Below are 26579 nucleotides of genomic sequence, written 5' to 3' on the forward strand. Positions count from 1 at the left end.
CTCAGTCATGCAAAGCAAGCACTCTACCACTGAGCCATCTTCCCAGCCCCACTCCAGCATGTTTTTTATTTCTTATTTACTGTTTTGTCAGTTTAGTCCATTTATGTTTCCCTATTAATTTTAGGATTGATCTTCTATTTCTGTGAAACATGACTTTAGGATTTTGATTGAATTTGCACTGAATCTGTAGAATGCTTTTGGTACTACAGCTATTTTCATAATATTAATTCAAATAATTCATGAAATGGATCATGAACATATTTTCAGTGTCTTTCTGTAGTTGTTTATGGTTTTCATTATAAAGGTCTTTCATCTTTTAAATTATATTTATTTATAGGCATTTAATAGCTTTGCAGCTATTACAAATGGTTTTATTCCTATTTGCTTTCTCTTCCTGTTCTTTTCAGAAGTGTTTTTCAAGGTCCAGTGTTAAAATAACATAGTCATGTTTGACATTGTATAGCATCTTCACAAGGAAAATTTTTGCAAAGAAAATTTCCTAAGGACTTACCTTCATCTTTCTTTCTTTTTCTTTTTCTTTTTTTTGTTGGTTGTGGGGCTTGAACTCTGGGCCTGGGCACTGTCAGTCCCTCAGCTCTTCAGCTCAAGCTCTACCATTTGAGCCACATCATCACTTTTGGTTTTTTAGTGTTTAATTGGAGATAAGAGTCTCACAGACTTTCCTGCCTGGGCTGGCTTTGATCTGTGATCCTCAGATCTCAGCCTCCTGAGTAGCTAGAATTACAGGCATGAGCCATTGGTGTCCAACTGCTTCATCTTTTTTACATTTCAGTAAATTCTCTTTTCAACAACCTATGTCAGCTTTCATTTTGATCAGATTTTGTTTTTTTACTTTTTATTTGGTCTAACAGCAATCCTTGATTTGTCAGTGATTTGAGCTTTTCTTCAACAATGCATTTCTTTTTAATCTTTTTGACATTCCATTTCTTTATTTCATGAAATCTTGTAAATTTTGTGATATTATTTTATACTCTATTAACATTTTAACTTTGAATATTGTTTTCAATATTGCACAATACATTACCTAGCAGTTAGCTAGCTTGCTTATTAATCTTGACTGAAAAAAGTTTTTTTTAAACAGTGCTGAAGGCTAGACTCACAGCCTCATGCATGAGAGATAGGCCCTTGGCCACTGAGCTACATCTCCATTTTTAGCACATTTTTAAAGTAGCCCTGTATTTAGTCTATAATTCAACCAATAAGGTCAGCTTTTGCCAATGAGACCTAGCTATCAATAAATTTTTTACAAGTTTCTAACTGTGACTTTAGTGTGCATACATGATTGAATTTACTGAGCAGTGATTATCTGATATACAAATCTATACCCCAATCGGTAAGAGACATGTTAACTAGTGAGGGATATTTGAGTGAAGACTATTTTTAGAAGTTATTAGTTCATTAATGAACATTTTTGTATTTTTATGCTTTTCACTTTCTTTGTATTTCTTTGCAACTTATATGATCAATTTTCAGAAAATAAGGGAATTTCTTGAATCATTGAGTGCCATGTGTATATAGGCCATCAATAGTGGTGAACTAAAATGAAAGTGCCCTTTCTTTAGAAGTTTACCATCCAAAGAGGATGAAAATATTAAGTACATATTTGATTTTATGATAATAAATATTATGAAAGAAAAATGAGAGCTTACTGGAGTCAAGGATGGTGACACTGCATTAGTGACCTTAAATCTGAGACATAAAAGATGAGCAGGAGGTATTTTAGTGAAGAGATTACCGAAGAGGGAGTAGTGTTTATGATGGCTATAAATTGGGAGAGGAACAGAAAGATACCATCTTTCATAGGCAAAGATTATTAGAGAACAATCCACAAAGAAGAGTTAGTTTTACATTATGGGTTTATATGTAAATGCCCCAAAATAAGATTAGAAAGATGGTGTGGAATCAAATTATTAAAGGGGTTCAAGCCATTTCCTACAGTTTATGGAGAAATAACAAAGGTTTTTTTTTTTGTTGTTTTGTTTTTTTGTCGGTTGTGGGGCTTGAACTCTGGGCCTGGGAGCTGTCCCTCAGCTCTTCAGCTTAACTTGGGCCACAGTGCCACTTCCAGTTTTCTGGTGGTTAATTGGAGATAAGAGTGTCTTGGACTTTACTGCCCAGGCTGGCTTTGAACTGTGATCCTCAGATCTCAGCCTCCTGAGTAGCTAGGATTGCTGTTGTGTGCCACCAACGCTTGGCAATAACAGGTTTTTTTTTTTTCTTTGTTTTTGTTTTTGTCAGTTGTGGGGCTTGAACTCTGGGCCTGGGCGCTGTCCCTCAGCTCTTCAGCTCAAGGCTAGCGCTCTACCACTTGAGCTACAGAGCCACTTCTGGTTTTCTGAGTGGTTTATTGGAGATAAGAGTCTGGTGGACTTTCCTGCCTGTTGGCTATGAACCACAATCCTTAAATCTCAGTCACCTGAGTAGCTAGGATTACAGGTGTGAGCCACCAGTGCCCAGCAATAACAAAGTTTTTTAAAGCAAGAGTTCTAAACTTAGAATCAAGGAAATGAAATCAGTGTTTTTCTGCATTGAAGTGAAATTACTAATGTTTAGTAATGCTTAGTGAACTTCTTCAATTTATATTGTCCTACTTCCCAAATTGAATGCAAAATTACATGTTTGGGGGTGGGGGAGGAAACAACCTCCAGAAGTATTCCTCAAGAGCCTTATGCATACCAATATGTGCTGACTTTCTATGAGTTTTAAATTTTCCTGAATATGGCTTTGAAGTAAGGCCAGAAGCTTTGAGAACCATACTCAAGGGTTTGATGCAAAGAACAATATGACTGCAGATAGCACAGATCTCTGAACATAAGAAAGTGGCTTCAGGCAATTCAACAGTAAAATAACATGAAACTCTCCTCTTAGTTTGAATTAGTGTTAGCTAGTAGGAGAGGAAGTGAGAGAGGGAAAAAAACCGTGCAAAGTTTTAATTAAATAATGTTTTACATATTTTTCTCCTTTGGACTCAATTCAGTCACAAATGAAATAGCAGTTGCCTGGGATTTCCATGGCATTAATTAATTCAAAAGAGCAAAATATGAATCTGAACAAGGAATTTATTTATTATGCCCTTCTTTCCTTTAAGCATCCTTAAAACCCAGGGTCTCTTGTGATCAGAGGAGTTTGCATTTCTAAGACTTGTGTATATGCAATTTAAAGTAGATTAAAATAGTTTCCTAAACATAATAGTAAAAGAAAGGTATTTGTTTTAATTTATTTTTTGTTACTGAAAAGTTTCTCTTTTAAGTGATGAAGATAAGATGAAAATAATGACACTGCTCTGAGAAAAGCACACTTAAAGATCATTTTTGTTTGTTTTTTTAAGGATAAAATGCACCTCAGAAAACAACTTACAAGAATGACTTAGATTTACTCTGTTATTGCAGAATATAGATGAACCTGTTATTAGAAAGTAATGCCCATTACTTTTAACCCCTGACAACAAGAACCAGAAAAAAAAGAAAGAAAAGAAATGAAGTAACTATAGTTGAATCAGCTAAAGTGACAGGCCAAGTTGATGTCAGGTTTTAGGGGAAATTACAATTGGTTAAGTTGAATATCAATTGGAAATGGGAGCAAACATTCTAGTCCTACTTCTGCCATAGATAAATCCTATCACTATGTTTCCTTTACTCCATCTCAAATTTGTATCAGCACTACAATATTGCTGTTACTAATATCAATATTTAAATAATTGAGAGTTTAAAATGTATTAGTAATATGTGCCTTTTTATTCTTTTGTTCTTTACTCTTTTAAAGTTAGTGCTATAATAAATGAAGAAATAGGAAAATGATTTATATTTCTGGGATATGGTACATGTTCTATTTTTTAATGACAATTGTCCTCTGAGATTTGCCGTCTTGTTCTCCAGCACTGTGTCTGCTAATTGTACTTGATACTCAGTTGGACAATTCTAAAGAGATATACACACAGATCAGTAAGACAAAATTTTTTCTATATGTTTGTTTCTGATATTTTTAGCTTGCTTTCTGAACTGTCATTCATTTCTTTTATTTTTCATTTATGCATTATGGTGGTTACATGGTAATAGCTAAATTTGCCTGAAGCATTTAATTTCTATCGTAAAATGTAAGAAGATACATTTCATTTATAAACATGCTTTTGAAAATTTTGTCCATTTTAGCAGTTTATTTCACCCTTTCCCCAGAGTTGTTTAAATATTTTTTTTTTACTCTGAGGATGAGGGTATGTCAGAATTATTGCAAGCAAGATAGATATAATCATATGTAGTTCATGCTATAAGCTTTCTGTTGATATTCACTGCTTTTAAAATAGGATCTCTAACATGAGCAGTTTTAACATGTATTTCAAATGAATTTACTGTGCAACAATTAATTTTTCACATTTCATTTTATAAATCTGTTCTTGGAGCCATACAAGCTATTTTTAAAAGGGCTATTTGAAAAACAATGAGTTAATCTCTCTATTGTACATTTATGTATTTCTTAGATTTCTAGATGTCCTTTTAAAGAATTACTATTATTTTTTACAATTTAGCTATGCATTCAGATTATTTAAACAGTTTATTTGAAAACTATAGAATCCACTGTATTTGAAGGGGAAAAACAAATTGTTTAAATAGGGATACAGGTGGACCCATTGCAACAATGAGATGTACAAGTCGTTATGTCGAAAACGAACTTTACAACTTGGTTTGTGTGGGGGAGGGGGAGCGGGGAGGATTGGGTGGGGGGGCAGGAAAAAAATTAAAAAATATAAAAAAGAAAACTATAGAATAAAGAAGATAATAAACTACCTATAATTATTTATTATTAGACAAAGCCCTTGTCAAAATTTTAGTGTAGTGTATGTATACTTGATGTTACTTCACATACAGTTTTTTTTTTTTGTTTTTGTTTGTTGGTCATGTGGCTTTAACTCTGGGCCTAGGCGCTGTCCCTCAGCTCTTCAGCTCAAGGCTAGCGCTCTACCACTTGAGCCACAGTGCCACTTCTGGTTTTCTGAATGGTTTATTGGAGATAAGAGTCTCATGGACTTTCCTGTCCAGGCTGGCTTTGAACGTGATCCTCAGATCTCAGCCTCCTGAGTAGCTAGGATTACAGGCGTGAGCCACCTGTGCCTGGCTATCACATACAGTTTTATCTTCTGATTTTTCCAGTTTAATTTCTTACCAGTTTGTCTTGATAGGTCAAGAGTTATAACTATGAACATCCAATTCCTAAGCTCTTCCTTGAGTTGTCTGTTAAATCTACTTATTTCATCATTGATTAGCCCACAAACTGAAGTGCTTTGAATTGTTATGACTCTTGTCTTTGTTTTTGTTTCCAAACTTCATTTTTTTAAATAATTAACTTTTTGACCTTAGCAAGATCAATCTTACTCCAGTACTCCTATAGGCTATTACTTCTACTTGACTGTAATGTTTTAAATTAGATAAAAATGAAGTGAAAATATCAACGTTGAAACTCTTTTTTTGTTATATATTGTTTTGTTTTTGTTGTATATTACTATATATGTATATATGCATTTACATAATTTTCAGTCATTGAATTATTTTCTTTAGGATTGCAGAAAAGCATTATTGAGCGCTCAGTATATGCTAGGCACTGTGCTGAGAACCTTATATGTGTCTATAGGTTTTATTAATGAAACATGTACAAATTAAAAAGAATCACTAAAGTTGAATAGCTTGCCCAAGATATGACTGGTAAATGATAGAAGCAGAATTTGAACCAGATGCTCTCCTCAAATAAGCAAAAGTGGAACAGTTATGTTTAAGTTAAGAGTAAATAGATTCTGAGACCAGGACTTCTCTCTTAAGAAAATAAATAGGCTTTAATGTATGAGACAGGTCTTTTTGTTTCTTTTCTGATTCTTGTCGCACTGATCTATTGAGGGGATATTACTGTAGAAGGAATCTATGTAGAAATATAGTGTTAGAAGTGTGGCAGGATCTAAATGTCTCAATATTTAGGCCAAGTTAATCCTAAAAGAAGTAACCCCAAAAATTTAACCAAGGTTCAGATTGTTCTTAAATAAGCCTCTTTTTTATGACTCTCAGAATCATCAGTACATTCTTTGCAACATTTTAATATCAGAGGATACATTTTTATGGATTTCTAAAAATGTTAATAGTCAAAATACCAGTGGTCTTTTTTTTTTTTTTTCTGGTCCTGGGTCTTGAACCCTGGGTCTGAACATTGTCCCTAAGCTCTTTTGCTCAAGGCTAGCACTCTACCACTTGAACTACAGCACCATTTCTGGCATTTTCTGTGATTAATTGGAGATAAGAATCTCATGAACTTTCCTTGCTAGAGTTGGCTTTGAACCACAAGATTCAGATCTCAGCCTCCTGAGTAGCTAGGATTACAGGCCACCAGTGCCCAGCTGACTGTAGTGGTCTTAATGTCCATAGCTATATTCCACAGGAAAACAGATTTTAATCTCAATGTATATTTGTAATTATATATGAAATGCAATTTCAAGGAACAAAGAGTCTCATTTATAAGTGAAGACATTAGTGGTGGTCCAGAGCTGGTTTTTAAAGTTAGTTTTGGTTCAGATTCTGACTCTGTCATTACTAGAACAGCCTGGGACAACTCAGTTTCTGTTGGCCTCATTTCTCATATGTCAAATGGGGAAAGTGACAACAAAACCTCCATAATAGCACCTATTTCTTTTTGAGTGTTATTTTTTAGATTAAATGAATCAATGCTTGTAAAATATTAAAATAAAGTTTGTTGTGCAATAAGTGATTTAGCTATTATTATTTGAGTTTTATTATTAATTTATTTTTCAATTTGAATTTTAAATTTTTTTTAAACTCAGTTCTGTGAAGATTTCAGTTTTATAAAAGCAAAAGTCTGTTGCATTGGTTCACCCTTTGTCCTTTGCTCACTCTTTTATGATTCCCCTTCCCTTCCCCAAATCAGATAAATGTATATAGAAGACACAGGGTACCAAAATCAAAAACAGATGAGGGAAATTATGGAACTGTTATGTTTCTTTGGGTCTGACTTACTTCACTTAATATGATTTTTTCAAAGTCTTTCTATTTCCTTAAGAATGCTTCCATGGGCTGGGAAGGTGGCTCAGTGGTAAAGTGCTTGCCTTGCATGCCTGAGGCCCTGGGTTTGATTCCTTAGCACCACATAAGCAAAAAGAAAAAAGCTGGAAGTGGCGCTGTGGCTCAAGTGGTAGAGCGTTAGCCTTGAGCTGAAGAGCTGAGGGACAGCACCCAGGCCCAGAGTTCAGGCCCCACGACTGGACCTCTCCCCCCCCCCCAAAAAAAAAAGAATGCTTCCATGGATTGGGTGGGGAGTGGTGGGGGGAGGATGGGAAAGGATGGGAAGAGGAAAAAAAGGAGGAAGCTACAATGCTTGATAAGAAATGTACTCATTATCTTCCCCATGTAATTGTAACCCCTCTGTACAGTATTTTCACAATTAAAAAAATGGAAAAAAAAAGAATGCTTCCATGGAAGCATAGAATTCTATTGTGTATATATACAACACATTCTTTATCTGTATATATGCCACATATTCTGGATCCATTTATTTACTGAGGGGCATCTGGGTTGGTTACATATCTTATCTATGGTAAATAATACTGCAATGAACATGGTTGTGCTGGTAACTTTAGTAGGGCCTTGCTTATGGTCATTTGGGTAAATGCCCAGAAGTGGGATTTCTTGGTCATAGGGAAGCTCTATGTTTAGTCTTTTTTTTTAATAGATAAATTTTTTTTATTGTGAAAATACTGTACAGAGGGGTTACAATTACGTGGGCAAGATAATGAGTACATTTCTTATCAAACATTGTAACCTCCTCCTTTGTTTCTCCTTCCCATCCCTTCCCATCCTCCCCCTGCCCCCCCACCCAATCCTCCCCGCTCTCCCTCCCCACCCCACCAAAGTTGTAAAGTTCGTTTTCTACATAACGACTTGTACATCTCATTGTTGCAATGGGTATACCTGTATCCCTATTTACTGCTTTCCAGAGTGGCTGAACAAGTTTACACTACCATCAAGTATAGTACTGTTCCATTTTGGCCACATCCCCTCCAGTATCTGTTGTGATTAGATTCTTGATAATGACCATTCTAGCTGGAGTGAGATGCAATCTCAATGTTGTTTTGATTTGCATTTATTTATGGCCAGAGATGTTGAGAATTTCTTCATGTGTCTATTAGCCATTCTTATTTCCTCTTCAGAGAAATCTCTAAGTCTTTAGCCCACTTATTATTTGGGGAGTTGTTTCTTTGAGGATTTGTTTTTGGGGGACTTAATTTTTTGAGTTCTAATATGTCTAGGATAGTCCGAGAAGATGAGCAGAATAGATCAATAGATAGTACATGTGACCATATAAGATGATGCTACGTGAAATGAACTCCAAGACATGGAAACAAGAGGTTTTACTTAGTTGTTGCTGTTTTTAATGTACTATGTGATTTCTTTTTCTTTTGTGTTTTCCCCCCCTATGGTTTATCCCCTGTTTTCACACACACACACACACACACACACACACACACACACACACACACACACACACACACACACACACACACACACACACACACACACACACACACCCCTTTATCTGAATTAGGGACAACAAAATGGTAAGACAATGACAAAGGGTGAACCAAGCAACAGCTGTACTCACAAGACAATATTTTGGAAATGAATGTACAAATTTAGGGGGAATGGGAGGGAAGGAAAGTGGGAGAAAAATGAGGGCATGGGTAACAAGTTCAACAAGAAATATAATCATTACCTTATGTATGTAATGTAACCCCCTTGTACATCATCATGACAATAAAATTAAAGTAAAACAAACAAATAAAAACAGTGACAACAGGGGATAAACCAAAGGAAAAAAAGTGAAAGAAAAAAGAAGTAACTTCACACATTACATTAAAAAAAACAAAAATAAAAGCAAAAGTCTTTGCCTATTTCAACGTATTTTATTTTTTTATTTCACAGATCACCAATAACATCTTCCAGTTTTTGTTCTTTCATTCCTTGAGATCTATTCTAAAGTGACAGCAACTTCACATTGATCTTTGTAACTTCAATTTAGGTCTATTTCTTGGACCTAAGGAAAGGAAAATCTAAAATTGAGGTATTTTATTCAGAAGGAACACAAGTTTCAAGTGAAATATCAAATATAGTAACTTGTCCATGTTGTGAGATTTTCTTTGCCTTTTGAAAATGTGAAAGCTACACCAGGCAAATTGGGTAGCCATGCCTTTCTGTTCAACAGCTGACTTGAGTGCTGAATATGCATTGGTATACAGTAGTGAGCATCCCTTGTCCATTGCTGTTTTATTATTGAAAGACAGTGGCAAATAGCAATTTACTTTCCCCTCCCTTGCTGTGGTGTGCATGTGCAAGACAAAGATAAAAGAAATGTCTCCTTCGTGGAAGGGTGTGGAGGTAGAGGACGATTTCAATTAGAAATAATGACAGCAATAGATGCTTTCAATGAAGAAACAGTGTCCACCAGAAGACAAAGAAAAGTTTATTCCTGAAGTAGAGGTATTTGTTTACAAATATTTATATTTTCTTTGTGTGTACAGGTTCCAGACAGGTTACTATTTATGAGTAGATATGATTCTGTGACAATGATGTTCTCTGGGTGTTTTGATGATAGTTAGGAGGGGAATAGCCCTTGGATCTCCAGAGAAGCTGTAATAAGTAAAGGAAAAAATGAAATAAATGGATAAGCAAAGACTTTTGCTTTCTAAGAGTTTTTTTTTTCTTTTATAATGATTATCTGTGAGACTTAGAAGTACTATACCATTGGCTTATAATTTTGATTAATACTGTTGACTTAGGAAAAAACATTACCACATTTTGATTAACATTTATTATTTGTCAAGTTAATGTATAAACTTAGTGTCACCTTTAGGTGATTTTATGTGCAAATATTTATTTAAAGAATTTTTATGTCTGTGTAAGTATGTGTGTATGCCTCTGTGTGTGCCTATATATATATGTCTGTATGGTGTGTTTGTGCGTTGGTAGTGGGTGTGTGGAGAGAAGGTGGTATTTTAAGGTGATGGAAAGTCTGTGCATTTGATGTGGGGACTGGAAATTGGAACTGAGAAATAAAATAGTTGCAAGTATGTTTCTCACTGTGGGATATTCCCATGAAGAGTATATATAAATATAATATGAAATATTAAAGGAGCAATAAACTTTCTAGAAAAGGGAGAATATATATATTCTCATATATATATCACACACACACACTATATATATATATATATATATATATATATATATATATATATATATATATATATATATATGATTTTAAAACTCTAAGCACAGATAAAGGGAAACTTCTTTTCAACATGTTTTTAAACGGTGTCCAATAGGGATAAAGTTTTAACAGAACAGCCTGGCTAGGCCATTTATAGATTATAACATTTTTAATTTCTTCAGTGTTACAAAGTGTTGATTTTGATAAAGAATTTGTTGATGCTGTATCAGTTTCTCCATGTGGAGAATTGCTCTGAGGTGATTAGTGAGGCTAAGGGCTAGCAGCCAAAATTCAAAAAAATTTGTCCCAGTTTTTATTTAATACCAAAAGATTACTGTTTTTCCTGAGCTCTTCAGTATCAAAGATGTTAGCTCTTTTCTCTCTTGTTTTTCTCTTCATTAAAAAATGTTTGGTTTCATGACATTACTATGTTTATCTGTGGTTACATAAATATTAATTTAGAAGACATTCCTACTTATATTAGCTTTGTCAAATGAAATTTCTTGCATCTTAAAAAATAAAGTTTACTACTATTTTAAAGCTGGAGAGTCTAATTTTTAAAAATATACTTTAAGTTTGAAGTCAAAGAATCTAAATATTGACTGATTGGCTCAGGATCACATGTTTAGGAATCAGGGCCAGGGCTTTTAACAATCCTTACTTTTTTCCTTTCTATATTGATGACCAATGTTGGTGTATTTTTTGGTCATTTGTGTTACCATTTTTCAGTAGTCTATTATATCTACTTATAGTGGAAACAGATTAAGATGTTTGAATTCTTTTAAGCATCAATTGCAGCTTGATAGAGTTTATATATATATATATATATATATATATAAATGCATTTATAAGATTTGATTTTTTTAAAGAAAAATTACCACTAAAAGATCTGTTGTGTTAATCAGAAGTTAGTATGCTATTGTTTTTGTCTTTAAGCCATAATTATGAGTTTGTTAAACAGTTGTTAGTATGGGTTTAAAAAAAGGGAAAGTATAAACTTTCTTGTTTCTTTTTGTTTCTAATAAAAAATAATTGTGGTTATTGGAAAAATTTAAAAACAAATTATGTTAGTGACTTTTAGAAGCGCCTCAAAATATACCAATATGCTGTTGGAGATTTTTTAAAAGACAAGTAGAACATACTGTTTTACCATGAATAAAAATAATAAACTATAGAGGAAAAGAAAAAGGGTTTTAAAAAGCATACTTTCAATACCTACAGGTATTAGAATGCTTTGTTTACTTTTTAAAATTCATACAACTTTATCCTTAGGTCACAGAATTATATTGAAAATATTATAGCTGATCCAGTCCTGGCTCTTTTAATTCATATATTTGTTAATTTTCTTAATAAAAGTATCCATGAGCCTAAAATTATCAACAAGGAGTAGAAAATTGGCAAGTACAGGTACAAGGAACTTTTAGAAGGTCAATGTATCATTACCATTCTTGCACATTAATAAATGTTATTTTCTTACCTATCTTAGGTTGACCCATTGCAACAATGAAATGTACAAGATGCTATGTTGAGAAATGAACTTTACAATTTAGGCGGGGGTGGAGGTTGGGGGGGCAGAAAGGTAGTTGTGGAGGTGGGAGGGAAAAACAAAGGAGGAGTCAACAATGCTTGATAAGAAATGTACTCATTACCTTGCTCATGTGATTGTAACCCCTCTCTACAGTATTTTCAAAACAAAAACTTGTTAAAAAAACTAGAATACATTGATTACTACAAAAGCAACAGATATTGCATACTATAAATTTGACAGTGCATCTAAAATAAGAAAAAGAAAAATTTCCATTCCCTTGTCCAGATACAACCATTAAGAAGATTATGTGTACTTCTATGCCAACTGCTAATGGCTCATGCCTGTAATCCTAGCTACTCAGGAGGCTGAAATCTGAAGATAGAAGTTTGAAGCCAGACCAGTCAGGAGGGTCCATAAGATGCTTCAATTAACCACCAAAGAAACCAGAAGCAAAGCTGTCGCTGAGTGATAAAGTACTGGCCTTGAGCACAAAAGCTCAAGGACAGCACCTAGGCTCTGTGTTCAAGCCCTAAGACAGCATGAGAACAAACTAACAGCAGCAACAAAGGAAAAATGGGATTACAGATAGTGCAAGTGTTTTATATTCTGCTATTTTATTTAACTAGTACATCATTTACAATTTCATAATGTTATTTGTTTTTGTACATTATTTTAACAATTGCATAACTATTTGCAGGAGCTTCATAGTTTAGTTGACTATCTACAGTTAGTTTTTCTAGCTTTCCATTATTAGTACCAATGTTACAGCAGTGTTACATCTCTGTTTCTGCACACTTAAGACTAATGCTTTAGTTTACATTATTAGAAATAAGTTGTTTGTTGTTCTTTTTAAAAGCATAGTTGATGCTCTCTAAAAAGTTCATCCAGTTACTCTTAGCAGTAATGTATGAGAGCACTTAAACATTCTGCCACATATGTACTAACATTTGTTATTTTCATTTTTAACCACTGCTAATATCACATTTATCTTATTTTTAGCATTATTGTATTTATTTGATTTGTAGTGAAAAGGAATATTTGTTCATTTGTATGACTTCATTTCTTTAAAAATGCATTTCTTATTCATATTGTCTGAGAGAGGGTACAGATCTTAAAGTCAAATTGTCAATGTTAGGGTTTGATCTTGGCTTTGTGATCACTACTCTATAAATCCTATTAGTGATGTTTACTTCATCACTTAGTTTCCTTATTTGTAAAGTGGGGATTAAAATATTACTTATGTCAATGCATTACTGCAAGAGTCATGAATCAGTGAATGAACAAAGTTATATGTATAAATATCTATATCATATAAATATATATAGAGATATGAACATCTACATACATATATACATGCACATATCTGCAACATATATACACATATGCTATATATGTGTGTATGTATGTATACATGTACATATATAAATATATAATACTGAGCTCTTTAGCATCAAAAGAGTTTTCATTAAAAATTTACAAATTATGTATATATAATATATAAACTGTCCCAGCACAAAATAATGTACATTATTCTCTTAGTTTAATGGTCCATCAATTATTATTGATTTGTAAGAACTCTTTATATGGTGCTGACTTTTCCCAGTTCCCCGCCCCCCCCAGGTGAGGTCTTGTTCTATTGCTCAGGCTGCCTTTCTGTTCCAGGTTCTTGCTTCTCCCTGGTTCCAGTCATTTGGAAGTGTTTTTCCCACAAACATATTATTATGTCATTTATTTATTTTGAAAAATTGTTTGGCAGTACTTGGATTTGAACTCGGGGTCTGTGTTCCCCAGCCAGGTACTCTAGCACCTGAGTCATATCCCTAGCTCTTTTTGCTAGTCATTTTTGTGATATGATCTCAAATTTATACCTTGGTCAGCCTGGACTGCAATCCTTTGATTTATCATCCCTGTATGGTATAGTTATTATTAATATATTTTACAAAGCCTAAACAAATATCCTCAATAACTATGTAACCATTTGACTTTGAAAAATGAAAATTTATTTATAGATTGCATTGTGATATTTTATTTTTCCTGAAGAATAACATCTCTTAATAGTCCCTCCTCTTTTTTGTTTTTTTTTTTTTCTGTTTTGTCTTTTTTCTCTTTTACGTCTCTTGATCCTTTCCCTTCCTTTCTCTTTTCTTCCTTCCTTTTGTTCATGTCAGGATTACATTAGTGTTAAAGTTCTAACATTTGGAATGTACAGTCGGTTTTACCCATTTTAAACAATTGTTGGGGATTTAAATTGATCTGTGATAGGTCTGTTGAATGTAGTTGTGGGCTAGGATGATCAGAGAAGATCTCAATGAGATAATTTTTTTCCCCAAAGACTTGAAATAACAGAGAAAGGGAAGCATTCAGACAGCTGGGGGAAAAGTATTTTAGGTAAGGAAGCAGCCCTTGGAAAGGTTCTGAGGTAGAAATGTGCCTGGCATGTTCAAAGAACAGTTAAAAGACCAGAGAGTCTAGAAGATAAAAAGGAGAAAACAATAGGATCCAAAGTCTGAAAATAACAAGGACTAGGTTAAATAGAAAATAGTAGGTCATTGTAAGGATTTTGACTTTTACTATAGTTTGTTGAGAGCGATTCGAATATTTTGAACAAAGCAGGATGTGAGTGACCTATATTTTAAACTGATCACTTTAGTTGTTGCTAGGAATAACTTGTGCAAAGTATGTGAAAGAATGGAAAGGGTGAAAGGCTATTACAATAATCAAAGTGGAAAGGCTATTACACTAAGTGAGAAGCTTTGGTAGTTTGGAGTCATTAAATGTTGGCTGAAGAACTAACAGGACTTTCTAAAAGGTTGAACTAGAGGGAAGGAGGGAAAGAAGGAGGGTGGGACAGACAGAAAAGGAGAGAGGGAGAGAGAAAGAGAGGGAAGGAAAGAGGAAGAAGATGGAGGGAAAAAGGGAGAGAGGCAGGGAAGGAGGGAAGGGAAGACAGTGGGAGGGAGAGAGAGAGAAAGAGAGAGAGAAGGGGGAGAGAGAGAGAAAGAAGAGAGAGAGAGAGAGAGAGAGAGAGAGAGAGAGAGAGAGAGAGAGAGCAGAGAGAGAGAGCAGAGAGAGAGAGCAGAGAGAGAGAGCAGAGAGAGAGAGAGACTAGGATTCTGGGATTAGCAGCCAAGGATGGACTTGCCATTGAGCAACTCGGGAAAGACTTGAATAGATTTTAAAAGGAAAATTGTGGACTGAATTTCAAACATGTTCAACTTCAGGTGTAATTTAATTTAATAACTACATTTCCACAAGGAAATGTGGAGTAAGCATTAAAGTGGAGGGGTTAGAGATAATATTTATAAGTCTATAAGAGTCTAAGAATAGGAACACAGCCCAGTAGTCCCTCAGTATCTGTTGGGGATTGGTTCCAAGATCCCTATAAATACCAAAATGTGCAGATGAGCTTTTCTTATGTAAAATTGTATTTGCTTATAACATATGTATATCCTCCTGTATATTTTAAATCATCTCAAGTTTACTTTGAATATCTAATACAATGGAAATGCCATACAAATAGTTGATATTCTGTTTTGTTTGCATGGAAAATGACAAAAGAAACATCTATTATGTTCAGTACAGATGCAACCGAGGTAGATCTAACTACATTTTTAATCTATAGTTTGTTTGTGGATGCAGAACATGAACCAACCAAACTTCTGGGTCTCAATGAATTATTAGTTCTATTCTAAAGAGCTTTTTCCTTATGATAATATAAAATATAAATTATATTCAATCCTGAGTTATGGAAATACAAATTTATTCTCTTGTCAAACTGTTGTTCAGCTGGAACCACTACAGCCATGTCCAGTTAGAAAAAACAAGTAATTTGAATGGATCAAATTTGAGGGAATTTATTACATAGACATTAGAAGCAAAAAATGAAGTTATAGCAATCCAGGTATTAATAACTATATGGAACAACTATAGCAATAAGGCTTCGAAAATATAATGGAAGAAACTAGAGTTTTAGAAAGCTTTTGATTAGGGCTCAGATTTTTGGTGAGGGAGTGTTGTGTTGTGTAATTTACACTAAGATCACTCTGGACAGCGTTGGCATGGCTTATGCTCTAATCACTGAGAGTATCTTGGCCAGCTGGTGCTAGTACCTCTGAAGGGCTTTGGCAGCTGGTATTGAGGGTGCTGAAAGGAGCCATCAGTCTAGTGGATGTAAAATGGTATGGCTATGCTGCTGCAGGAATGATGATAGGAGCTAGGAAAAGGAACTCTCTCCTCTCTTCCCATCACTCTCACTGGCATAGTCTAACAGGACTCCAGTTGTCAAGAAAGCCTGGAAAATATAGTATCCTAGCATCACAGGAGAGAGATGGATGGTGATATAGGAGTTGAGACAATAATAACTGACATACGTATTATGAATGTTAAGATATGAATAAAAGTTTGAGAATTCATTCCATTGAAGTATTTAGTGGAATACTTTATAGTTGAATCCAGAGTATTTTGGTTATTAATGTAAATAGAAAACAATATTTGTTGAAGAAAATACCTGATTAATGAATGATTTAATTTATAAAAACTTGTAATTCCTTTCTGCTGAAGAATTGATTAATTTATTCATATAGCAAATTTATTAGGCACCTATCACATACGAGTGAACATGATTCTTGCAGCTAAAATATATCAGCAAAATATATGTCCAGTTCTTACTGAGTTTGATAATGTAGGGAAACACAACATTAAGCATGAGAAGTAAAAAGTTTATAAGTGCTATAGATAAACAGAAGTATAAAGTAACATAAAGGGATTGATAATGCACAGAAATAATTTAAAATATGATTATAATGGTAGAACTCTGGAAAGATGGAATTTGAGCATACTTGAATAAAGTAATGGAGTTAGCTTTAGGAGGGAAATATTTCCCTTTTGATAATAGCCATCCTATGGTTATGAGGTGGTATCTCATTGTTTTGATCTGTATTTGCCTAATGAAAAGTACTTTGAATATTTTTTCATATTTATTGCTATCTGCATACTATATTTGGAAAAATACCTATGTAGGCCCTTTGTTTATTGTTGAACTGGTTCATTTTCTGTGGCTGTTTAATTGTGGTTCTCTGTAGATTCAGATATTAATCTTTATCTGTGATAGGAGTTGCACATTTTCTCTCATTCTATCAAAGGATTTACATTCTCTTGATAACATCCTTTGATGCACAAAAGATTTTATTTTGAAAAGTTTAGTTTATCCATGTTTTTCTTTAGTTGTTTGTGCTTTTGTGTCATATTGAAGAAGTAATTACAGATTTAAGGTCATAAAATTTCCTCTATATTTTCTTTTAAGACTATTTTTTACTTATCGCAAGTTAATTTCTAATCTAGTGTAAAATTACATTTTGTGTTTATAAAAAATTGTAGATACCTGTTTTTAAGCATCATTTACAGAAAACCCATATCGTGATTATTTAATTTAAACTTTTTATATATCTTGATATTGAGAAAAAATTGACTAGAGACTTGTTTAGAATAATTATCTAATGTACTCTTATTCTTATGTCTGCTATCATTTGTGAAACATAATAAAAGTTTTAGTCAGTTGAAGAATTATTTTAACTAATAGAAAATGAAATAACAGTTTTAGATTAATACTTTCTAAGAAAGTAACTTTTATGAAATGCGCATAGTTTATGTTTGTGTATATGTATTTCCTGAGTATGCTAGATAATAACTTTGCCACTATGATCTTCTCACTCACAATTTGTATGCATAAGTTTCTAGATTTTGTTCATTTTATTCTGTGATGTATCTTATCTACGGATTGGCATTAAGAGTTATAGTCTAAGGATATTTATACTTGCTAAAAGAGTTATCTGAGACATATCTTACTTCATAGTGCTTTCTTTAGCTTCAAACTATGGGTACAAATTATTGTCTGTGGTTTGAGTATCAGTGCTTTCCTTCAAGCCCCAAGAGAGAAACTATGGCTACATTCTATGTCAAAACTTTGTGAATGGCTTGAGACACCAGTATCATCATTAGATACCTGAATAGAAATAGTTTCTTCTAGTCTATCATAAATCTAGTATAGTTAAGAGAGTGAGTACATTGTGCTTTCCTTTGCTCTTATTTTCTTGGGACTAACAGAAGATGAAGGTATAGTTAGGTTGTGAATGATAATTAACGGTACCGTACTTCAAATAAGAAATTTCCCTTTTCTGTTTCAGAAACTAAATCAATCAAAACCCAAAACAACACATAGGTGTAAAATGTGCTTCAGCAAATTCTAAGCTATACCTTAGACCTAAGCCTGAGGAATTAGATTCAGGTTTCCTTTCTATTACACTTGAATAAACATCAGTATGGATGAACTATTTATACTAGCAAAAATCTGATGACCGAAATTTCTATATAAAGAGACATCTTTATAAGAGTTACTAAATATTTAAATTTCTGCTAGCTCAGTAAGGCTCATTCACTTTGACACAGGCTTATAGGTGTTTTGATGGTTTTATGCTACTGTATACACTTATTCTGTGATTTTTGTGTTGGGTTGCAAACTGATACTGTGTTAGGACCAAAAAGAAATGAAAATACCAAGACTGAGAATATAGCTCAGAGGTAGAGCTCATACATACCATGTGAAGGTTCTGGGTTGAATCCCTAAGACTCGAGAACAAAAGAACAAACAAGATTGCAAAGTTATAAATTGTAACACTACTGCTTACTATAAATATTTTAGTGTTAAATAGTGATTCCTTTTGAATAGTATATTTAAATCTATATATAGCTTAATTCAGAAAGATAGTAATTGTATAGGTCACAGGGAATTTGTTTTCTATAACAGCCATTGTTAAAAGCATGATCTTTAGATCTGGTATAAACCTGAGTTTTGCAATTTGCTGGCAATATTCTTTTTCAGTATCAGTTTCTTGTTTGTAAACTGAGTATAACATTACCTATACCTGTATGGACTTTGAAAGATTAAGTTGAGGTCCTTTGCTTCTTTTTCTACCTTAGTTTATTCTTACAGTGAAAAAGAATTTCTTTATGTGTGATTTGATTCAGTTGTATGTGGATAATTTTATAATTTCCTCCTTTTTCAGGATGTCAGGAGTTAAGAATAATAGGGATTCCTTTCTAACCAGTCCTTAGCAGCTGATTAAACATTGTATGGGAGAACTGGGAAATCGGAAAGATGGCAAATGAATTCTGGCAAAGAGAATAGTCTAATCCCAAAGGACATTTTCAACAATAGCCTGGGCCCTATGCCTAGTACTTAGAGCAGCCTAGGGTAAGAGAGTCCTGCCTCTCACTGTATCATTTCCAGAATCTTATTCGTTAATGCTTGGCTTTATTAACAAAGTCATGACCACTTGTTTGGTACTGCATATGGTTGATTGTGATTTCCAGCTGCCCTTTGGGTTAAAGTGTAAACAACGAGTAGACTGTTATGTTCTCATATGAAGCTTAAAGCTGTGATCTCATGTCTGTGCCACATATGTCTGCAACCAGAAATATATCCTTCTCCTGGTCTCATGGAAGAGAAGCAGCACTGTGTCTGAAAAAGAGTCTGAATTCATTAGTCTAAGGGCTTTTTACTTTTTTTTTTTTTATTGAAAGCAAAGAACAAAATCAAGGCATAAAAGTCATGAACATCATCAATAGGATATCAACATGACACCAAACAGCATAATATATTGCTAGATGAGCATGTAACCTAGTGACTGAAATTTCTACATATTTGGCATTTTTGCAGATGTCAAATGCAGGCAACAATAAAACATTCTACAGTCATGTAGAAAGCCTCAGAGCACTGGATTTGAGATATGAACACTATTTGGCTGAGTGACTGAGAAAATACCCATCAAAGCTGATTTGCAAACTTTGCCCTGACTGCTAATATGCTGGTTAATTAGCATCTAAATTTTTTATTGTACTATGTTGATGAGGAATGTTGTTTTATTGTTACTGTTTTATCTTATAGATGTTCCTACTCTTCTTGGTAGGAATTCAAAATAAAACCCTCATATTCTAGAAGAGGAAATCTATTTATGATGGGGACAATTTTATCTATCTATCTATCTATCTATCTATCTATCTATCTATCTATCTATCTATTGATCTTACTTTTTTTTTTTTTACTTATTCTTCATAAGGATGCTATTGTTGCACTATTTCAACTGTACAGAAAAGGAAAGTGAAGTTTAAAGGATCCAAATAACTTTCCAAGGTTGCAGAGGCTGGATTTATTTCTAGAATTATCTGACTATGAAGTTTTTATATTCTTGCTATGTCATACGGTTTCTGACCTTTTCTAACTGAATCTACAAGATACTCTGGGATACATGGTAATTTTGTGTAAAGTACTAAGAACTAATTTCAGTACTTTGCAGTTATGTGATGGTTTATACTTTTTGAGTTTATGTTATGGCCCATCTGTTCTAACTGATTACCTTGTGAAGTAATCAGGGTAGTAGATGGGTAAAATAAATCCAGAGAAGATATGTAAACAACTTGTTAGTGACAGAACTGGAACAGTTTTTGCCTTCAGTTTAGCACTCTTCCTTCGTGTCTGACACTTACCTAACAGAGACTTTTCAGGGCAGAGCGTAACCACTTTCTAAGTACAGCTCAAGAAAGTTCTCCTTCAGCTAGAAGGAGGTAGAATCTCTCCCCATCAGGCAAGTCTTTGAGCCATTCAATTATATTTTGGAAACATTTATTTTGGAGGGACTTTGTCTGCAAGTCCTGACACTTTTTCCAGGGAAATCATATTAAGATAGGGTCATTCTTGTTATGTATTAAATATTTTAGGCTAGGATTTGTTTTCTTTTTTGTATTTGTTATGTAAAGGAGTTTCTCAGCATGTAAATTTATGAATATAATGATCTTGATCAATGTTATCCCTTTCATCAGTCCCCTCCCCCTTCTATTCAAACCCCACCCATCTCCTCAGGTTACCTGGTTCAGTTTTCACATATGTGCACTGAGGATTATGACTGAATTTACCCACCATTCCTTTTGGGTTTGAAGCCATTAAAAAGTACCTATTTCAATTGAAGAGGGAAATTTGAGGGAGGAAGAAAGTAAAATTCCTATATAGTTAATTGGTTCAGCAATGAAATATGGTAGAGACATTTTATACTTTTAAAGTATTGTGAAAATACAAATAAACCTGAGCAACCCTACCATTTGGAAACTAGGCAGAGAGACTGTGGTACTCTGGGATATAGTGGGACATTGAGAAAACTTGAGTTAGCTCTGGAATCTCAGACATATTTCTACCCTTCTCTTATTAGTCTTCATCTAAAAAGAAACTAGAACTAGATAACTTTTAAGGGTTTTTTTTTAATCTCTTAACGCCTTCAGATATTATCTGCTGATCATAATTAGAGGAAAATTAAATGATTAACAGTATGGTTCTAACAGAGGTAAAGAAAGAACAGAGATTTACTATTGAGGAACTAATGTTTAGTAATTGAAGTTCCTAAAGTAAGGTCTGGATGTGCTTTATCAGAATTGCTAGGTGTTCATAAAATAGTACTAGAGGGCTGGGAAGGTGGCTTGGTGGTAGAGCACTTGCCTTGCATGCTTGAGGCCCTGGGTTCAAGTCCTCAGCACTGCATAAGCAAAAAGAAAAAAGCTGGAAGTGGCGTTGTGGTTCAAGTGGTAGAGCGCTAGCCTTGAGCTGAAGAACTGAGGGACAGCGCCCAGGCCCAGAGTTCAGGCCCCACGACCGGACCCCAAAAAATAAAAACAATTAAAAAAAATAAAATAGTACTAGATCAGTTGGTACTTCTTATTTCTACCACTTACAATCTATTTAACCATAGGAATTCTTACAATCTATTTAACCATAGGAATTTATTTAATCATCTTGAGTTTAGTTTCTATACTCATGATATGGAATTTATCTCTATTCAATTAAAACCTTTTCCTGAGTACTAAGTCTTATACTGCGTGCTAGGACTAGAGAGTACCTAGAAGTTTCTCTTTACCCAGGTCATTTGTAGTTTTACCCTTTTTGCTAATATTAGAACTACACAATCTTAGAGTTGAAAAAAATCTTGGAAGCAGTTTTATATGGACATAGAAAGCACAGTGCCATATCCCTAGAATCTAGAAGAGTCTCATTTATATTCATTCTATTTTTACTGAATGAATTAATAAGATAAGAACAGAGCAGAAAATAATACTCGTGTTAGGAAGAACTTACGTGGAAGCTTATATTCACATGTTAGCCAAGGCTCATATGGACAGCTCTATGAGCAGAAATGTGTACAGGGATATTCTTTGTGGCCATTATCACTCTGGCTACTTCTGCAATGAATTTTTTAATTTTCATTCCTTTCACATAAATGATGAAAGTTTTATGTGTTAGTTCTGAGAAAGACTTGATATGTTTATTGATCTATGCTCCTATGCTCCCTGTTACCCAAAATTATGGCACTTGGAAGCAGAAAATTTCCTTTACTTTATGTAAGCATAGAATTCTGCAGTCATTAAAATTTACTTTTTTTCTTTCTTTTTCAGACTCTAGCTCCCTCCTTTCTCTGTTCCCACTTTACATATTCAGTACAGTATACAATCCTTTAACACAACTGTACTAATTTTATTGGCTTCTGGAAATTTATGCTGGGAAATTTATCTTGAAAATTTATGTGGGAAAACCCTTTTTTTTTCAATGCTATAGAATCCTTAGGCTTTCCCCCCACTTTTTTTTTGAATAGAATCGTTGGGCTTGTTTTCCTGTGTCTGTGACATCACTGTGGTTATCTCTGGTACAGTGATTCTTTCACAGGGGCCAGAGGGGGAAAAATGAAGGTAGAGAATGATGGGAATAAAAAGACTCCTGGATAAGAGGTCACGTTTTTCATTACTTGTTGCTGTACATCCTAAAGCAGAGAAATATGAATCCTGTCTTAATGTTCAGTCATTGTCTATTTTGTAAGTGCTGCAACTTCTACCCACTGCCACATAATGCTTTACTTTCCTTCCAGAGAAACCATATTAAAAGGGGGGAAAAAGCCGAGCTCAGCGGCTCCTACTTGTAATCCTGGCTCCTACTTGTAATCCTAGCTACTCAGAAGGCTGAGATCTGAGGATTGTGTTTCAAAGCCAGCTCAGTCAGGAAAGTCCTTGAGACTCTTATCTCTAACTACAAAAAAACAGGAGTGGAGCTGTGGCTCAGATGGTAGAATATTAGCCTTGAGGTAAAAAGCTTAGGGACAGCACCCAGATTCTGAGTGCAAGCCCACACGTCTGTGCTCACGTGTGCGCGCGCACCACCCCCCCAAACAAAACCCAGGACAGAGTTTTGTTTTTAGAGAACCTAAATTTTATTTTATTCTTGGCTTCCCCACTTCCTAGCTAAATGTGAGGTGTTCTCTTCTCTACATCTCATTTGTAGAGGCTGATTTTGTTGACATCATACTACTACTGTTATCACCAAATTACTATATAAAGTAGAAGAAATAATGACAAGATAAGACCTTGTGAATTGTTAATTGTGAATTTAATGCAGGCAAAAAAAATCACATCTTCTTATCTCTCATTTCTAAATTTTTAGGAATTGTTACTTTTTAAAAATAGAGGTGTATCTTGTGGTTTTTCCCCATGACTATATCAAGTTTAAAAATATTTGGAAATCAACATCATTTTCCAAGTTTTTCTCATTATCTTCAACTAGCCACTTCTCTGACAAACTAACAACTGCTGTATGTCAGTCCACAAGAGTTTGCATTTTGGTGTAGAACTTCACTATCTTTGCTAACAATTGTTGCTTGCTCTGAGGTATGCTATATAATTCGTGTATTAGTCAGAGGCAGTTGACATGGATGCTTTACAAATCATAGAAGTTTGAAAAAAATGGCATATTTGACCCTTTCTAACGTTTTTATTTATTTATTTATTTATTTATTTTTGGTCGGTCGTGGGGCTTGAACTCTCGGCTTGGGCACTGTCCCTGTGTTCTTCAGCTCAAGGCGAGCGCTCTACCACTTGAGCCACAGCGCCACTTCTTGTTTTCTGTTTTTTATTGGAGATAAGAGTCTCACGGGGTGGCTTTGAACTGCCATCCTCAGATCTCAGCCTCCTGAGTAGCTAGGATTACAGGCATGAGCCACTGGCGCCCTGCTGACTCTAACTTTTTAAAAAGAGGAGTGTGTCCTGGCTTTTCTTTCCTTATTTTTCAGCAGTTTTGTATCTCTTGCTCAGATTTTTCTGTTGTACATAGTAATACTCTTATTTTTAAATTATCTTTAAGTAGCTGTACAAAAGGGTTTCTCAATTCAACTGAGTTTCTCAACTCAGTTTGCGGGTACAGTGCATCTTGATCAATCTTAATCACTTCACCCCATCTCTCCTAATCATGCTCTTCTTTTTTGTACCTCCTTCAATGTTTACAGCAGAAATAATAAGCATTTTTCAATCATTTAGACGGTGTGAGCATCATTTATTCTTGGAAAAATATGTGTTGAATGAAGATAGTACTATAGAGTAGCTAAAGGAATGCTGACTGGAGTGAGACTGTATGAGTTTGTTAGCTGTGTGACGTCAAGCAAATAATTCTTTTTGTTCTTTAGTTTCCTCTTTAAAATGGGGATTACAAAAGTATCTTAGCATTGGATGTTGAGAGAATTGAATTCAAACATTATGTACATATATTCATTCATACTTAAGTATAGTTAGCAATTACTTAGACTTCCTTTTTATTAAAACATATAGACCATGATAGACAATTTTCCCCATGAAAGTTAGTATGTGTTTGTGACTTTAACTAAGCATTATATAATCATTTAATCACAATAAAGAATTTTCAAAAAAATAATAATTTTCAGAAAACTGGGTGTTCAGACATTATCAAGTAGTGATACTTTCAGGATCAGTAACCAGCAGCCCGTGGTTATGAAGCTATTTGTATAGGGAACCAGTACAAGGTTCTTAGTGGCATGAAAATCTCTTTAAACATGAGCAAGACTTTTTTCTTGTAAAACTATTTTATTTGATAATAAATGTTATTGATAATAAATAAAAAATCATACTGGACTCTATCAATACCTTGTTTATTAAGATGTCCTTTGCATAAGAGCCTGCCAGTTACCTTGTGGGATACAAACTATTAAGACACAATTCTTGTTCCTTCTTGGAAGCTGAGTTTAGAGTAAGATATGGAGTATAGATTTCCTGAAGAATTGCTGCGGGATGTTTCCACCGTCAGTGTCAGCTGTCTGAGAACATAGAACACATAGACAGATAGAAGAGGAAGCAAACAAATACAAATCTACATTGATTAAGTTAAATGTTATGCAAATAATTGCAATAGGAATGAAATGAGGCAATGATATTTTCCCTAAAGGCTCTGAGGAGGTAAGTTATTATCTCACCCTTCAGGTAGAATCTGGCCCTAGAGAGATGAGTAGATGGAGTAGGGAACAGAAATGTACACATTAAAGTACAGTGGAAAGGGTCAGCCACATGGATGGGATAAATCTCTAGTATGGTGTGACTATCCATATAACCTTAAGAAATAACTCAAAGCTTCAGTTTTCTCTTCTGTACAATGCTTGCCTATATAATGAAACTGGCTCAGTTTTTGGCACATGATTAACAGTAAGTGATATTTGGGACACTATGAAAGTTAGGATGGGATTTAAAGTTAGGATTGAGCTGAAACTTTTCTCTTATTTATTAGTCTTATAATCATAAGCAAGTCATTTAGTCATTTCTAAGATTTGCTTGGTCTATCTGAAAATAGAGAGTAGTTAGGTTCGCTGTGGAGTTATTTTGAGGTTTAATGAGGTAGTATGAAGCAAAGGGAATGGACTTCACAAATAGTATGCACTCAACACTAATAAGCATTACTTTGTTGTTTTTATTAGTATAGCAGCTCCCCTTTATGGCATTTATTTACTGTGTGATTATTCATAATCTTCCTTCCTTCCTACTACCTTTTTTTTCATCTACCTTCTGTCCTCCATGATTATCAGTGTCAACTGGAGAACCTGAAAGTAGTTACTTGAAGGAATCTAGAGGTACAGTAGTTCATTAGTATTTCACATGTCCTATACAACACCAAGGATTAAACAAGGATAAGATTGCTCAACACATATAAATAATGAATGAATGACAAGAAAAGAAACACAAACATAGACACACACACACACAATCTTTGGATGAGTCATTCTTATCAAGGATGCTTAGGGATTTTTTTTCTCAAGAGAAATTTTTATCACAGACTACTTTCTTGGTTAAGTTTCTTTGACAATTTGCTATTTTCAGAGTATATAATCTAAGCTACTTTAAGTTATATTTAAATCCTTTCCAATTTGTTGTCTGTCTGTCTTAATAGAATTTTTTTTTGCTACTTTCCACTAATACTCCATCTTCTAGCCACTCCAAAATTCCTCTTCTTAGACTGCATTGTTTGTAGACTTTGTTCACCTTAGTATATCCATTTCTCTTATTTCCACCAGACAAACTTCTGCTCATCTTTCAGGAACCAGCTAAATGGGACTTTTGTAATGCCTCTGATCCCTTCAAGATGACTTATTTGCTCTTTGTTCAGGGAATCCATGATATATCTCTCCAGCACCTGTACTTTGTCATAGTAGTGGAAAAGTGGCAACTAGATCAGCTGTTCATTAGTTGCAAAATCATGTGGTTAAAAAAACCCAGTATTCTACAGTGTACTGTGTTTCTAATCTATGATATTTGGTAGTTTGTATATAGTATGTGTTTTGGGGTGCGGTGTTCGAGTTTGAACTCAATGCCTTATACTGACAAGGTACTTGCTCTACTACTTAAACCATGCCCCCAG

General features: G+C 34.2%; 1 protein-coding gene across 14 annotated transcripts in view; it reads left to right on the plus strand.

Moving 5' to 3' along the window:
* Window positions 1–26579, plus strand: part of Sox6 (SRY-box transcription factor 6) — a 605718-nt gene that overhangs the window by 224034 nt on the left and 355105 nt on the right. Inside the window, exon 1 of one of the 14 annotated variants that reach the window (XM_070032832.1) lies at window positions 9303–9545. The exons of the other annotated variants lie outside the window; for them this stretch is intronic. The gene's annotated coding sequence lies outside the window, so the exon portion shown is untranslated. Of the gene's footprint in view, window positions 1–9302; window positions 9546–26579 lie in introns of those variants that run through there. 14 annotated transcript variants of the gene reach the window in all.

This window comes from Dipodomys merriami, unplaced genomic scaffold (genome assembly GCF_024711535.1).
Source record: "Dipodomys merriami isolate MVZ:Mamm:240054 unplaced genomic scaffold, mDipMer1.0.p SCAF_21, whole genome shotgun sequence".
NCBI classification, from domain to species: Eukaryota; Metazoa; Chordata; class Mammalia; order Rodentia; family Heteromyidae; genus Dipodomys; species Dipodomys merriami.